The sequence below is a fragment of the Anolis sagrei genome, chromosome 1, assembly GCF_037176765.1.
Source record: "Anolis sagrei isolate rAnoSag1 chromosome 1, rAnoSag1.mat, whole genome shotgun sequence".
Taxonomy (NCBI): Eukaryota; Metazoa; Chordata; class Lepidosauria; order Squamata; family Dactyloidae; genus Anolis; species Anolis sagrei.
In genome coordinates this window covers 345,032,786-345,050,450 of record NC_090021.1, presented here as the reverse complement: position 1 = coordinate 345,050,450, position 17,665 = coordinate 345,032,786, and positions in this window count along the sequence as shown.

Genomic DNA, 17,665 nt, shown 5'->3' with positions numbered 1-17,665 from the left:
CCACCCCACTCCACCCCCAGTTGTGTCTGGGTGCATGCAGCTAGAGCAACAAACGGCCACAGAAGTGGAACCATCCTGGAAGGTCCTTCAGGTTTCCCCTTGGCGCCTTGTGCCGTTCTCTGTCCAGGTTGCTCTTCTCCTTTTCTGGAGTGGACTCAAGGCCATTCCTTTTCACTGGCCGTTGTTCTGGGTGAGTTTGAGGGGCTTCTTGTGCTTCTCCAAGTGCACAGTTGTTTCGTTCACGTTGGGGCTTCTTCTGTCAAGAGGAGGCTGATGCGCATCCACTGTGGGCGGAGGAGGAGACGACCCACGGCTAATCCTCGGCGCAAGGAGGTGCCCGGATCTGATTCACTTCTGCCCCAGTTTTCCCCCAAAGCGGAAAGCAACACATTGGCAAAAACAGTACAGGTGACAAACCTATAAATAATAATAATAATAATAATAATAATAATAATAATAATACTTTATATGTACTCCGCTACCAGCTCCCCAAGGGACTCAGTGCCGCTTACTAGGGCTGGGCGGTTTCGTTTCGTAATTTCGTAATTCGTTAAAAATTCGTTATTTTTTTTGATAACGAAGCGATATTGAACCATTCAGGAGCAACTAAAAAACGAAACGAATTTTTCCAATTCGTTTTGGAATTGATTCGTTATTGATTCGTTATTGATTCGTAAATGTTTCGTTATTATTTCGGCATGTCTGGTGCAAGTTTTAGGGTTTTCTCAGTGAAAAAAAAATAATTATCACACCAACAGTCAACAACCGAGGGAGAGGGAAGCTTCAGAAGTTTTTTTAGCGTATTGCGCGATCGCGGCCGCCATTAACGAATCGATTCGTAATCGATTCGTAATTGTTTCGTAATTGTTTTTTTGATTTCCGAAATTTCGTAAATATCGAACTTTTTTCAAAGAAAATTTTGGAATTCTTTTAAATAACGAAACGCAAAAAACCCCTAAAAACGAATCGAGTTTAGAAACAAATTTTTCCATGTTTGGACAGCCCTACCGCTTACATAAGGCTGAGCGCACAATACATCAGTAAAAACAATAACAACAACAATAGAAAGCAATTAAAATAAATCTCAAACACAAATAGCATAGACATTGACAATGGCACAACACACATTCAAAGTCCATGGCTGGGCCAAATGTAATTAAAATTTAAAACAATGCTGGGCCTGAACAAGACAGGGAGGTGGGGCGTTGGTGGGAACATACAAACAATCCTAAATCAGGTTAAGGTGCTTTAGAGGACATAGTGCTAAGGGCTCATTATTCTGGGAAGGCACACTGGAATAACCATGTTTCAAGCTCCTCCTATTTATTTATTTATTTCATCTACTTATACCCCGCTCTTCTCACCCCGGGGGGGACTCAGGGCGGCTTACAGGAAAGGCACAATTAGATGCCCAAAACACACAACAAACAATACAAAATATAACAATTCAACAATTAAAATAAAACATCAATACCTAATAAAATCATAAAAACAATCTCATGTCAGAGTCCATATATCCATTCCATTCTATTGTCCTTGTCTATCGACAGGTCCTTTAGTTAGTTGTCAGCATGGCCAAAAGCTTGGTCCCACATCCAGGTCTTTAGTTTTTTCCTAAACGCTAGAAGGGAAGTCGCCGATCTGATCTCCCCGGGGAGTGAGTTCCACAGGTGGGGGGCCACCACTGAGAAGGCCCTGCTCCTCGTCCCCGCCAGCCTCACTTGTGCCACTGGCGGGGTCGAGAGCAGGGCCTCCCCAGAAGATCTTAAACTTCGAGGTGGGACGTAGAGGGAGATCCGTTCGGACAAATACACTGGGCCGGAACCGTATAGGGTTTTGTAGGTCAAAACCAGCACTTTGAATTGTGCTCGGAACTGGATCGGCAGCCAGTGGAGCTGACACAACAGGGGAGTGGTATGCTCCCTGTACGCCGCTCTGGTGAGCAATCTGGCTGCTTCTCGCTGGACTAGTTGAAGTTTCCGAGCAGTCTTCAAAGGCAACCCCACGTAGAGTGCGTTGCAGTAATCCAACCGGGATGTGACAAGAGCGTGGACCACCGTGGCCAGATCCGACTTCCCAAGGTACGGGCGCAGCTGGCACACAAGTTTTAATTGTGCGAAAGCTCTCCCGGCCACCGCTGAGACCTGGGGTTCCAGGCTCAGCGGTGAGTCCAGGATGACTCCCAAGCTGCGAACCTGCGCCTTCAGGGGGAGTGGGACCCCGTCTAGCACAGGCTATAACCCTATACCCTGTTCGGCCTTACGACTGACCAGTAGGACCTCTGTCTTGTCTGGATTCAATTTCAATTTGTTAGCTGCCAGAGATGGGGCATGCCCAATGTCCTTGGGAAGTGAGTTCCAGAGTCGAGGGGCCACCACCGAGAAGGCCCTCTCCCTCATCCCCGCCAATTGCGCCTGCAAAGGAGGCGGGAGCGTGAACAAGACGTGTGGGTTCGTACACAGAAATGCGGTCACGCAGGTAGGCGGGTCCCAAACCGTTCAGGGCTTTGTAGGTAAGCACCTGCACCTTGAATTGGGTCCGGAAAATATAAAATCATTAACAAAGTTATGAATACATATAAAATGGTTTAAAAACTATTGAAGAATGTATAAAGTAAAAACATGACATATGTAAAAGGTTAACAATCATTAAAAGGCCGTGTGCAGACCTTAAAAATATCTCTGCACTGGATTAAAACCCAGCCCAAAGCCAGGTAACACCAAGATGTGTGAAGGTGGTGTTGGGGGAGAGCGGAGATGGGGCCAAGCGGGCCTCTCTGGGGAGGGATCCTCAGGGTCATCAAGGCCCCACTGCCCCCCTTGCTGCCATCCAATGAGCCTTGGAAGGTGGTGGGTGCGGAGAAAGGTTGCCCCCAAAGATCTCAGAGGACTCAGCGTCTCGTGAAGCGAGATACGCTACTTCCATTGGCCTGGTCCCAAGTTTTTGCAGTTTAAACCAGCACCATGAATGGTGGACCTTTAGCCATTGCAGCTCTTGCCAGAAGGGAGCCGTGTACTCCCTGTAACCAGCCCCCCTTTGCAAAATCCATTTCAGATCCTAAGGAATTGGGAAATCCAGTAATGTGGACGATCTGCTTGTCTCTTGACTCCTTCTGGCAAAAGGATCTGTGGAAGGGAGCCCAGTCCTTGGTGGTGGAGGCTCCTTTTATGGACACTTTCAAACAGAGGCCAGATGGCCATCTTTCAGGGATGCTCTGAACACAATTGTCCTGCTTTTTGACAGAACGGGGTTGGACTGGATGACCCATGAGGTCTCTTCTGACTATGATTCTGTGATAGATGGGGCATTTCCCTCCTCACTTGCTTGGCTCTGCAGGTTCAAGCTGAGCCTCGACTCAGGTGGCTTCTATGGAGGGGCTGCTTCCTCTTTTTTCTGTTGCCTTTATGCAGCCCCCTCCCCAATCTTCTTCTGGGAGGTGTCTTCCTGTCCTTTTGGATTATGTTGCCGTGAAACTCAGACAAAAGGCCAAACTGAGGTATACTTCCATGGAAGGGTTCCCGACCCCTTGCCCAGCCATGTGGATGGGTTGGTGTCCCCAGTGAGGTGGGGTGATAGTGCTTTTGTGGGTCCCTTCCAGGTGCAGATGCATCCGATCTCAGCTGAATCGCTAATAAAGAACCTTGGTCGCCATCTTCTTCCGCTTTGGTGAGGATTTATTATTTTTAATATTTTTTGCGCTCTTGGAATTGGCTTCTCTGCCCTCACCAAGGTCCAAGGACCTTCTTTGGTGCGGTCCTCGGGATCTCTTCTACAGGGGAGATCCTTCCAAAAGCGGTCTCGACATCACAGAGAGGGCTCCAGAGGGGGTGGGGGGTGGGGGGTGGGGGGCTGGGCCAGGCTTGCAAAGGCCTTCTCCTTCCTGATGCTTTACACCTGGTGCCAGCAGAGGAGGCACTTAAGCAGCTACAGCTCCCTTTGGAGGCTGCTCGTTGTGCTTGCAAGCCTTGCCCGTCTCTCAGTCCTGCAGTGGAGGCGTCCGGTTACAGATCGCAGCCAAAGGTTGCTTGGCAGTGTGGCTGGAGAGGCACCGAGTTTCACCTTTCCTCCTTGCGTCTTGTGCCCTTGGGCTCTCGCAGTGATCTGGGCTTCTTCCTTCTGCCTGGTGGCGCCACTGAAGTGTGGGCCGTGTGGTCAGATGAGGAGGTGTGCCCACCACACCCTTCAGTCACCAGAGAGTCCAAGACCTGTCAGTCCAGACCAGCCTTGGCTCTCCTCATCCAGGGACCCCCTTCATTGGGCTCTCTTTCCCCCAGCTGCCCTTCACTGGAGTCACACCAGAGTGAAAGGAACCACAATCTTTCAACCCATCAATTACCAAATGTGTTCACTTGAGTAGGATCCTGTGGGTGCCTGGCACCACAGAGGTCTTCCTGCAGAAGCAGCTGGAGATGTTTTGTGTGGCAGGAAGGCCTGCATTCAACTGAAGGTTGGTGTTGATGTGCATGCAGGCAGTGCGCAGGCCCATGAGGTGCACAAGAGGGGCACCAGAGTGGTACCTGTACTCGATTCTTCTTTGGCTTTCTGTTCTGTTGTGCAGTGTTGCTGTCCAGTGCTTGACTCCGTCAATGAGAACAAGCCCTATGAGGAGTGGCTTAAGGAGCTGGGCATGTTTAGCCTGAAGAAGAGAAGGCTGAGAGGGGATATGATGATAGCCATGTATCAATATGTGAGAGGAAGCCACAGGGAGGAGGAGGGAGCAAGCTTGTTTTCTGCTTCCTTGGAGACTAGGACGCAATGGAGGAATGGCTTCGAACTACAAGAGAGGAGATTCCATCTGAACATGAGGAAGAACTTCCTGACTGTGAGAGCCGTTCAGCAGTGGAACTCTCTGCCCCGGAGGGAGTGTGGTGGAGGCTCCTTCTTTGGAAGCTTTGAAACAGAGGCTGGATGGCCATCTGTCAGGGGTGATTTGAATGCAACATTCCTGCTTCTTGGCAGAATGGGGTTGGACTGGATGGTGGCCCAGGAGGGGGTCTCTCCCAACTCTAGGATTCTAGGATTCTATGATATGTACGTACATACATATCGATGTTGATATCTACATCTGGATACACCTACATCTGGATACACCTTTCAATGAAAGTTCAATGACACTCTATTTTGATGGTTTCCCATGATACCTATAACCTGTGTATTTGGCACATTTATGTCGTAGTTTGCGAGTCATGAGCTGCTGTTGTTCCTTCCTGCCTGATTGGAAGGAGTTGGATTGGATGGCCTTGGTGGTCTCCTCCCGCTCTGGGATTCTCGGGTTTCATGCACTGGTGATTCAGGTGCACTGAATGCCGTGAGGAGCAACACCTTTGGCTTCCTGAGTGGGAGACTCAGAGCTGCACTTGTAGACTTGAGGGGGGGGGGGCTGTGTTTAATAACGTTGAGTTTCAGTGCTCTTCCAGCCGGTGGGCCCCCCTCCCCCCCCCGGGATGCATTTTTCTGCCCCCATTTTTGCAGGTCAGGGGCGCCTACCTCCACGCACCCGCTTGCTGCCTGCCTGGCCCGGGTTTCCGCAATGCCCAGGAGCCGGAGCTCTGCGAGCAAGCGGCTGGCTGCCGAGATAAAGATTAAGTCATAAAACTTGCATATGATGCTGTAAAAGAGCATAAAATCTGAAACAGCCACAGAAGGAAAGCCAAGCCAAGCCAGGAGCAGGAGGCAGCAGCAGCAGCAGCAGCGGGGAATTGATCTAAGCACACACCACACTCCTGCACACACACACACACACACACACGCACACACACACACACACACAAGTGGAGAGAGAGCTTGGAAACCCAATAGCAAAGCCCCCCAGGAGTGCAAAGGGGTCTCTCTGCTTGGAGTGTGTTCATGGTGTGAGATGACAACACTGCGAGGCCACTTTCACTGCAAGGGCAGCTGGGGAGGGGGCTTCCAAGGCAAGGACTTTCTCTGGGACTGTCTCACTGGAGGATTCTACAGATCCCAGGATTCCTTAGGGTGGAGGCTTGGGTGCGGTGAACAGGGTATCGAGCTGCAAAATAATTGCCTCCAACCCAGTTCCCAGGACCGAAAGAAGCACAATTTCATCACCAGGCAAGACTGCTTTGATGGTGCTTTTCCTGCATGGAAGAAAGGCTTTTACTAGATGGCCCACGTGGTCTCTTCCAACTCTATGATTCTAGGATTCTTCGGGGAGGGAACCCAGGGCTGAAGAGACCCTCCCTCCTTCTCTTCCCCACCCTCAACTCCCCCCCCCTTGCTTTCCCTCCCATTGTCCTTTGGTGCATCTACACTGCAGAATGAATGCAATTTGACCTCACTTTAATGGCCGTGGCTCCATGTTATGGGATCACGGGAGTTGTTGCTTGGTTTTGTCCCTTAAAAATGATGTAGACCTTTTATGATGGTTGCTCAACACAGAGGCCGGCCTGTCCTTGGGGTCCAACAAATCTCAGTCTTCTTTAGGTATTCAGTTATATGAGGCATGACTCCAGGTGACCGGTGACCTTCCAGAACTCAAAACTGATTTTGTTTTCTGTGGGAATGGCACAAGCAATTTGTCTTCTAGAGTTTTGTAATACGTGGCAGTTGGGCCATCTAGTCCTGGTGTTTCTCCTGTTTTGATCTTCTTAACCAATTCTCTCAGTTTCTCTCTTTGCGCCTCAGTCCAGATAGGTTCTTATCGTATCCGTTGGTGCCTAGATTTCCTTTCCTTTGCTCAGGGAGGCCGTGGTGCTGGCCTGCAATGCTGTTCTTGGTGTTGTCCATATGAAAAGGATGCCCCCCTTTCCCTCTCTCCCTCCTGGTGTCTGCCCTCCACCCACCCATGGACTCAACACGTGCTCAGGAGCACAGGGAAGGGCCTTTGGGGAAGGCTGGGGAGATTGCAGGCAACTGCCCTTCTGTTGCAAGCAGGGCCGTAGCCAGAAAAAAAATTCGGGGAGGGTTGAAAATTTCAGGGAGGATTGAAAAATTTGGGGGGGGGGTTGAACATTTGGGGGGGGGGGTTAGGGTCACGCTGAAGCAAAGAGCACATCAGGGGGCAGAGCAGCCTTCAATAGCCTGCAGCTCTGCCCCTGTGAACCACCTCCACCAAGTCTGGCCTCCTTAATGAGAGCATTCAACCCTGCCCCGCCCCCCCAACTTGGTTGCTTCACTACATCGGCTATGGCTGCAAGTAATGACAGTGTGAATAAATTGTCAATATGTGCTTGAGATAGTGCTTGCAGTCCTGGAGGGACTCTTAATTTTTTGCGTCTCATAGACTTAGCAGGGGGATTTGGTTAACCAGTAAAAATTCATGAGTAAACCAGGTTTTTTTTTAACCTGAAAAATTTCGGGGGGGGGGGATGTTGAACCCCTCCCCCCCTCCCCCCCCCCCCCCCCCGGCTACAGGCCTGGTTGCAAATGGCCTTCCTTGACATTTTCTTGGCACAGAGAGGCTGGCTAGGACACAGGGCAATGGAGTCAAATTCCAAGAATGGTGATTCCATCTAAACATCAGGAAGAACTTCCTGATGGTAAGATCCATTTGAATCCACTGCTGCCTGGGAGTCTGGGGGCACTTTGAGCTCTTTAAAAAGAGGTTGGGTGGCCAACTGTCCTTTCTGTCTGGTAGAAGGGGTTGGGTTCTCTTCCAAGTGAAGGAGTCTATATTTCTATGGACTAGTCAGATATCTTTGCTGGTGCCTTGTGGCAAGGAAGCTTGTTGGGCACAGAGGTCTATTCGGATGTATTTCTAATCAGAGGTGGCCCTAGGTAATTTTCAAAGGTAAGCAAACAGTATTTTGGCGCCCCCCCCCCCCACCAACCAATCACTGATATATATTTTCTGTTCATCGTGGGAGTTCTGTGTGCCACATTTGGTTCAATTCCATCATTGGTGGAGTTCAGAATGCTCTTTGATTGTAGGTGAACTATACATCCCAGTAACTACAACTTGCATATGTCAAGGTCTATTTTTCCCCAAGAGCACCTCAAGAGCATCCCTGGGCAACATCAACTCTACTGCAAAGGCTTACTTTGTGTAATGGCTTGAGCCGCCCCTGAATCTAATGAATCTCTATTGTCCGTGTTCACGCGCAAATGTGTGGCAGTGGGGAGGCCGAAAGTGACTCCCTACCTGACTTCTGTTGTCCTTTCAACCTGCTCCTTGGGCAGATTTTCCCCATGTCCAGGGGGATCTGAGGGATACCTGGTGGGGGGCTTCTTCTTTGCCCCAAGGCCGGGTCTGGGGCTGCCTGGCGGGGAGGGAGGGCAGGCGGATGGGTGGGCAGGTAGGCAGGGGCCCTTCTGGGCCTCCTTATAGTTCTTTCTGTTTCTGTTTCCACCACACAGAAAGCAGCCCTAGCCTGAAGAGCGCTTGCCCTCCGCCTCTGCCCCACAAAACTGGGGCAGCTCCCGTTTGTACACCAAAAATGTCCATCCAATTCCAACTCTCTGAAGAGCAGTAGGGCCAGATGCAGCTTTGCCAGCAGGGACTTTGCACCTCGTGCCTCCAGACTGCACCACGGGCCCATCAAGGCCAGAGAGGACACTGGAAGGATCAGTGCCTCCAGCCATGACTTCCCAGTGGCAATGGTGGGGAATATCGCCAAGCACCCAATGCGCCATTGCATCCCACCATTCTGCAGAAATAAGTGTTTTAATGTCAGAGTTGGCTGCCCTCTTGATTGACTGGGTCCTGGTGGCACACCTGGTGCAGGAACCAGCACCTGCAGCGCTCTTGGCGAATCCTTTGGGATTGACACAGAGGTAAATGCAATGGAAGCAGTGACTCTGCTCTCATTGGGAATAACTGTGGCGGAGGGAATGCCCAGCAAGAGCCCCTTCTAGTATTGAGGGCAGGAAGAGGGTGCTTTGGAGGTCCAGAAAGGGCCGGGGGGCAAGGCACTGCTTGAAAGGTGGACCTGGGTTGGTCAAGGCCAGCTGCTCTCCAGCCTGTTTGTGGGGCCAAAAATGGAATCCCAAAGATGCCCTCTTGCAATGTTAGTTGTCATCCAGGCTTAGGTCAGGAATAACTAAACACACAGATGTCTATAATATGCAGTAGACAGGAAAGAGGGTGTATGGTATAGAGTAGTGTAATACTTCTCATTTGGGTATTCTATTTATCCACTTTTCACAAAGTATACTCATAACATATTAAGTAGTATAACTCACATAATTTTACTCCAAACTTGCTAAGATTCTCAAGTATAACTAAGGCTTCCAACTAGGTTAATAATGCATACTTAACATAAGGTTGTACATATAGGTAACACTTATTCTAGCAGTACAATAGTAGTAGTATAGGTTCTGTAATACAACCAAAGTTCAAAAACAGTCTTATTGCCGTCTTGAATCTGTTCTTAAGTCTTCATGGAGTCAACAAACAAATAAATGCACATATAAATGTTCAAATTCTTCATGCAAGTGAAGTTGACGTGGATTTACTCTTGGGTAAGTCCTTTGCCACAAAATTATAGTTTCAGTCCTTTATAATAGTTGTTGTTCCTAGATGTCAAGACGGTCAAGTAATCTGTAGTGCCGGGTGAGTATGACTGGTTTCCCGGTTACAGGCCAGTTTCGATACTTCCTCAGGTAATTGGCTCTGCCTTCTTATCTTTTTCTAGTAAAATTCAAAATAAAAAATACAGAAAGAACTAGCTAGTATATTACATGAAGACTTAAGAACAGATTCAAGACGGCAATAAGACTGTTTTTGAACTTTGGTTGTATTACAGAACCTACTATTGTACTACTACTATTGTACTGCTAGAATAAGTGTTACCTATATGTACAAACTTATGTTAAGTATGCATTATTAACCTAGTTGGAAGCCTTAGTTAGGTCAGGAATAGTCACGCTACCACTGTGTCGTTACACCCAGACGCTTTATAAAAAACAAAACTATGATGTGCTGTCCCTATGTCTGGGCGAACTGCTGGGGCTTTCTTGAGAAAATTGAGATAATCAGCAACTGAGTCTATTGCAAGTTCTGAACGCCAAAAAGGATATTTATTTCAAAGTCTTGCAGACTTGCTACAGTTCTTTCAAGGTTGCAATCAAACAGTCAATAGATAAAATCAAACAGATATTCCCTCTCTCTCTTCTCCACCAGCCACTGCGTCGGTCTTCTCCAAGTGGCAAAGGGTCCAGGAATCCCTCACCCCAATCCAGAGCCTCTATCTTCAGAAAGAATCAATCTTTCCCTATCTATCTAGGCTTAAGACTAGACTTGGAAAAAAGCAATGCAGTCTATCTCCCTATAAGGTAAAGGTAGTCCCCTGACATTAAGTCCAGTCATGTCTGACTCTGGGGTGTGGTGCTCATCTCCATTTCTAAGCCGAAGAGCCGGCGTTGTCCATAGACACCTCCAAGGTCATGTGGCTGGCATGACTGCATGGAGTGCCGTTACCTTCCCGCCGGAGTGGTACCCATTGATCTACTCACATTTGCATGTTTTCGAACTGCTAGGTTGGCAGAAGCTAGGGCTGACAGCGGAAGCTCACGCCGCTCCCCGGAATCGAACCTGCGACCTTTCGATCAACAAGCTCAGCAGCTCAGTGCTTTAACCCACTGCGCCACCGGCTCCCTATCTCCCTATAAACTCTATAAAACTCAATTCTATTCTATCTATGACTCAATTTAGCTACTCTAACTACAATACCTTAATTCTCAATTAAGCTTACCTAACTATAACTCAATTAAGCTTATCTCAATTCTCTAACTCAATTCTTAATTCTATTCTTAATTAAACTTATCTCAATTAAGCTTGTCTAACTATACTATCTCAATTGTTTTTGCGGTGATTTGTGGGAGCTACCTTTTCTTGGCCTCCAGCACATCAGATTTCTTCTTCAGAACTAACAGACAGGGAGGACTCCAAAATGGAAGTCCTTCCCTGGGAGCAGGGGCGGGCCCAAAGAGCTGCTCCCTGGACCAATCACTGCAAAGAGTTTGCAGGCTGGCCTTTTCCCCGCCTTTGGCTGCAAACTCCAGTCCCTGCAAGGCTGCAGCAGCTTCTAAGAGAAAGGCAAGGGGCAGCCACTTCAAGCAACCAAAAAAGCATTGAACCAGTCTCCTGGGAGACGGAACAACCACCAAACCTTTAGGCAGGAGAGAAATCGGGCCGTGGCAATGAGGCTGGAGCAGGAAAGTTGAGTGCGGAGCCCATAACCAGTGGGAAGGAGACTGGGCAGCTCCAGCAGAAGAGAGCGGAGCATAGCCAGCGCTATACAATGGGAGGAAAGTGGAGGGAAAGTGCGCAGGATGATGCGCTGGAGTGGTTCCAAAGGTAGAAACATACGATTATTGTGCCAGGTAATCTATCTCAGATAAAAGAGCAGATCAAAGAAGATGACCTAACTCTGTGGCTGAAGAGTCCCTGGTGCTGACTCACGCCTGTGTTGCGAGGCATCTTGAGACAGCGAAGCCTCTGCATGCTCCCTTTCCACACAAAGGCAAAAGCACTCTCTACAGAATTCTGGGAAGGAGACGAAGAAGAAGACAACAAGGGGGGAAGTGACCTCTCCATGCAGGCAGGAAGCAAAGCACCTTGAGTTACATAAGTCTGGGAAACGGAGGTGAAAACGAGGCAGGAGGGAATGCCACACGGGGATCTCTCGGTCCCCAAACGCTCCATAAACAAGTGTTGATGGGTCTTCACTTCCAATGCTTGGCAGGCATGGAGGGGCAGCAGATGGACTGAAATATTCCCCATAATCATAGAATCCAAGAGTTGAAAGGGGGTTCCTGCTTCTTGGCAGAATGGGGTTGGACTGGATGGCCCATGAGGTCTCTTCCAACTCTTTGATTCTATGATTCTATGAAGAGACCTCCTGGGCCATCATCCAGTCCAACCCCATTCTGCCAAGAAGCAGGAATATTGCATTCAAAGCACCCCTGACAGATAGCCATCCAGCCTCTGGTAAAAGCTTCCAAAGAAGGAGCCTCCACCACACTCCGGGGCAGAGAGTTCCACTGCTGAACGGCTCTCACAGTCAGGAAGTTCTTCCTCATGTTCAGATGGAATCTCCTCTCTTGTAGTTTGAAGCCATTGTTCCATTGCGTCCTAGTCTCTCTCCAGGGAAGCAGAAAACAAGCTTGCTCTCTCCTCCCTAGCACTTCCCCTTGAATATTTATACATGGCTATCATATCTCCTCTCAGCCTTCTCTTCTTCAGGCTAAAAATGCCCAGCTCCTTAAGCCGCTCCTCATAGGGCTTGTTCTCCAGACCCTTGATCATTTTAGTCGCTCTCCTCTGGACACATTCCAGCTTAGAGTCAATATCTCTCTTGAATTGTGGTGCCCAGAATTGGACACAGTATTCCAGATGTGGTCTAACCAAAGCAGAATAGAGGGGTAGCATTACTTCCTTAGATCTAGACACTAGGCTCCTCTTGATGCCTGAGGCCAAAATCCCATTGGCTTTTTTGCCGCCACATCACATTCCTGGCTCATGTTTAACTTGTTGTCCACAAGGACTCTAAGATCTTTTTCACATGTCCTGCTCTCAAGCCAGGTCTCATTGTCCCCCATTCTGTCTTTTTGCATTTTGTTTTTTCATCCTCATCACCTTATTCCTCCCCCCCCCCCCAATGAATCAAGTGTGGGGTCAACAACAAAGAATACAATACATAACGTCAGCTTAAAGAGCGCATGAAAGCAATACTTTAAAAGCATAATAATTACCAAATAATCTGTGTGGACCTGTCGGAAGAGACTGTTCTTTTCCGCTGATTTAAAGCCAGACGGTGTCTGGAGCCGGGAAATCCCTTCCGGCACATTCTTCTGCAGTTTGCTCCAGCTGAAGGAAAAGCACCCACTGTGTGTGCCTGTCTGTGTCTGTTTGGCAGAAGGAGGCACTCAGGTACCGAATACCATGGGTCTGGCCCAGAAATAGTGATGGAGGGTAAGGGGCTTGTTGTGAGTGGCCCCCATTAGGAGCCTTCCTTAATGTCCCACCATGGAAGGCAAGACACTGAGTGCAAAGGAAGGGGATTGGGGTGCCCCCCCATGTTTTGCAGCCATCCAGAAAGGGGGCCAGGTGCACACTTGCACACTTATGCGCTCACACTTGCCCACCTGCCTCCATTGACAGGGCCTGCCCAGTGTGAGTGTGCGCAACCGCCCCGCTTTCCCATGCATGCGCTCCCAGCTGGTGCTTCTACCGCAGAAGAAGAAACTCTTCCCGGAGGAATCCTGACATCTGGTTTGCGTCTCCACGGGACGCTTCCCTCCATTATTTTATGCATGAGCAAATTTATTATTCCATCCTCTCCTAAGGTTTCCAGGGGCAAATTAGGAAATTAAGAGCAATTGACAAGCAATTTGGAAACAAAACAATAGTGGGAAGGAGCAGAGGCACAAACATATGGCGGCAAAGAGGTAAACGCGGGGGCGAAGGCGAGGGGCAAACTCGGCTCCTATGAGGAAGGGGGGGGCTATCTCTTGGGAATGGCCCCCCTCCATGACCGCCTATTATTATTATTATTATTATTATTATTATTATTACTTTACAGACACAAAAACACAGCATGTTCAAAGCAAACAAGATCTATATGCTGGATTTCGTATCACAAAATCAGAAGTTGAACACTTCCCCAGCGTCTAGGAGTGTGTGATGTATTTTTGAATGATGTGTGCAGATGCAAGTCAGGTGGCCTTTTGCAGGTGACAGGTTGTGATATTTTCAATGTTTATTGTTTCCAAATGCCGGCTGAGATCTTTTGGCATGGCACCCAGTGTGCCCATGACCATTATTATTATTATTATTATTATTATTATTATTATTATTTATTTATTTATTTATTATTATTATTACTAGCCATCCCCTGCCACGCTTTGCTGTGGCCCACATGGGGGTTCTGTGTGGGAGGTTTGGCCCAATTCTATAGTTGGTGAGGTTCAGAATGGATTGTAGGTGAATTATAAATCCCAGCAACTACAACTCCCAAATGTCAAGATTCTATTTTCCCCAAACTCCACCAGTGTTCGTATTTGAACATATGGAGTATTCGTGCCAAGTTTGGTCCGAATCCATCATTGTTTGAGTCCACAGTGCTCCCTGGATATAGGTGAACTACAACTCCCAAACCAAAGGACACTGCCCACCAAAGATTCCATCTGAACACGAGGAAGAACTTCCTGACTGTGAGAGCCATTCAGCAGTGGAACTCTCTGCCCCGGAGTGTGGTGGAGGCTCCTTCTTTGGAAGCTTTTAAACAGAGCCTGGATGGCCATCTGTCAGGGGTGATTTGAATGCAATATTCCTGCTTCTTGGCAGAATGGGGTTGGACTGGATGGCCCAGGAGGTCTCTTCCAACCCTTTGATTCTATGATTCTATGAAACCCTTTCAGTATTTTCTGTTGGTCACGGGAGTCATGTCTGCCAAGTTTGGTTCAATTCCATCATTGGTGGGTTCAGAATGCTCTTTGATTGTAGGTGAACTACAAATCCCAGCAACGACAACTCCCAAATGTCAAGATTCTATTTTCCCCAAACTCCACCAGTGTTCGTATTTGAACATATGGAGTATTCGTGCCAAGTTTGGTCTGGATCCATCATTGTTTGAGTCCACAGTGATCTCTGGATGTAGGTGAACTACAACTCCCAAACCAAAGGACACTGCCCACCAAACCCTTCCATGACCAACAATGGGAGTTCTGTGTGCCAAGTTTGGTTCAATTCCATCTTTGGTGGGGTTCAGAATGCCCTTTGATTGTAGGTGAACTATAAATCGTATAAAACTACAACTCCCAAATGACAAAATCAATTTTTTGAGTGAAGGACATACATTGGGTTGTTAGGTGTCTTGTGTCCAAATTTGGTATCAATTCGTCCAGCGGTTTTTGAGTTCTGTGAAAACGAGCATTACATTTTTGTTTGTATAGATGATGATGATGATGATGACATTTATGTATATCCTTATTCCATTGAGATGTTGGCCTGCATCAAGAGGAGCCTGGTGCCTCGATCCAGGGAAGTCCTGCTCCCCATGCTCTCTCCTCTTCTGCCTTGGTCAGACCATGTTACCTGGAATCAGTCCAATTTTGGGCACCACAGTTGAAGGGAGATGTTGGCCCTAAGTTGGAAGGAGTCCAGAGAATGAAGGAGAATCAAAGGATCAAGGGTCTGGAGAACAAGTCCTGTGAGCACAGAACAGATGAAAGAGCTGCTGGGCATGTTTAGCCTGCAGAAGAGAAGGCGGAGAGGAGACAGGGTGAGAGCCATGGATAAAGATATGAGGGGGAGTCCTAGATTGGAGGGAACAGGCTTCCTTTCTGCTGCCCTGGAGACCAGAATGCAATGGAGCCATGGCTTCAAACTACAGGAAAGGAAGGAGATTCCACCTGAACATGAGGAAGAACTTCCTGACTGGGAGAGAGAGCTGATCAGCAGAGGAACTCTCTCTCTGCTCCAGAGCATTGAGCTCCTTCTTTGGAGGCTTTGAAACAGAGGCTGGGTGGCCATCTGTTGAGGGTGCTTTGAATGCGATGTTCCTGCTTCTTAGCAGAATGGGGTTGGACTGGATGATGGCCCACCAGGTTTCCTCCAACTCAAGGGTTCTATGATTCCGTTCTACAATCTCCTAAAGGAGTCCCGGTTCTCCAAAGGCCCAGGGCCAAGATCCACCAGGAAAAAGTTGTGAATACAGTTCCTTTACACTTGTGTAAAAATGCCTTTGCAGAACGCAAATGCTGCAAAGTGGTAAGCATGATCTAGCAGAAACGTGCCTCCATGCAAATTGGACAACTGGTTCTAGCCTATGAGGCCGCAATGCAGGACCAAGGCCAGTGTTTTCCTGTCTCTCCTCCCTTGCAGAACATTTTACTCTGGGTTTTCCTACCAAGGAAATGCATGCTTTTCAAGAACTTCTTTTGGAAATCATCTTTGTGATTACTAGTAGAAGTGGTCCCAGTCCTCTATTGCTAGAGGAGAGAAGGCAATGATGACACAAGAGCCGTGCTTACATCTTGGAATGGGGATCCCTTTCAGGAGCAGACGAGGTTGGATTCTGCTGAGACTGGGACAGAATGGAGTCATGAAGTCATGGATTCACATGGCAAGAAAACAGATTTCGTATAAGCATTTGGAAAGACTTCCTTGGCCGTAAGAGCTGAGTCTGCTTCCACCTGGGACTCTGGTGGAGTCTTCTTCCTTGGTTTTTTAAGCACAGACTGGATGGCCATCTGTTGAGAGAGCTTGGATTGGGTGTTTCCACCTGGCGGAATTGGGTTTGCATGGTTGACCTCCAGGGAACACTTCCCACTTTGTGATCCTATGATTCTGTGATTTGATATGCCTTTAATGAACAGTGGGCTTATATTCAGAGGAGGTTTGCCATTGTCCCTTTCCAAGATTGAGAGAGCACGACTTTCCCAAAATCATCCTGTGGGTTGGCATGTTTGGGCAGGGATCTCCCAGGGTCCTGGTCCAGCACCAGCGCCACTCTGCCATGCTGCCTTTCCCAGGGATTTCCTGGCAGGATTTGCTCAGAGCCGTTCCCGCAGACGGAGATGTCTCCCTGAGTTCTCGTCCAACACTCAAAACAGAACTCCAGACTGGTTTCCTCTGAGGCTGAGAGAGTCTGCCTACCATCAAGCAGTGGGTTTCCTTGGTTGAGTGGGAAGTCTCCAAAGCTGACCCCTTGCAAGACGCAGGTCTGGTACGTCCTGGAGGGTTGGTCTTTCATGTTCCCAATGGCCATGGCCAGTGCTTGAGGCTCCTTGGCGCTGTGCCACATGGCGTCTCTCCGCTTGGCACCACAGTGTGCCCGGCCCTCTCTTCCCTGGGCGCAGAGGGCTCCCCGTCTCCTTCTGTCCTTCTCGGCTCCTCGGATGTGCTCAGTGCTCCCAGTGAAACCAGAGGGAGGTGCGGCAGGCGGTTTGGATCCCAGCTGGATCGTTGCCGCTTAACCAGTTGGGTTCCCATTTATTTTTCTCTGATGAGCTTTTAATTGGGCTCTAGCCTGGGTTTTAGTGCTTTGCTTTGGCAGGATTTTGTTCCAGGCTCCCATTTTTATCTCCTTTTCTTCTCTTGTTCTCCCTGGCAGGAGAGGGGTGCCAGCCCATTCCACGCACACCCCAAATGGGCCAAGTTTCACCCTTTTTTGCAGGGGAGGGAATATTGTCTCAGCCCCAAATGCCCTTTGCAGCCCTTGCCAGGAAGCTGGCGGCAGCAGCTTGGAGCTGTCTGTTCTGGACTGCAGTCCGAAGTTTCTGACCAGGCCCTGAAGTGCCCTGGATTTCAATAGTGCCCCCCTGCCTTTGGACTGGGATGACCTCTGGAACTGTGTGCCTCTTGACCCATGGAGTCTCAGGGGGCTGGGTGGGGCTTGAAGGGACAAGCAAGGGGCACCCAAAGGTCATCCACTCAAACCCTCTGGAGCCAGGGAAGGGAGGCCACTGCGAAGCCATCCCTTCGAGGTGGGCCTCCAGCCAAGGAGATGCCCCATAGAGCTCAAGGAGACCGATCTACCTGTCCAATGACCAGTGCAGGCAGGAAGATCTTGTTTTCCATACCAGAGGAAACATTTTCAATGCAGAGTGCTGCCATTTGGTCTGGCTTCAGCACCAAAGGTATTTATCCCTGTCATTAATACCTTTGGTGCTGAAGCCAAACCAAATGGCAGCACTCTGCATTGAAAATGTTTCCTCTGGTATGGAAAACAAGATCTTCCTGCCTGCACTGGTCATTTAT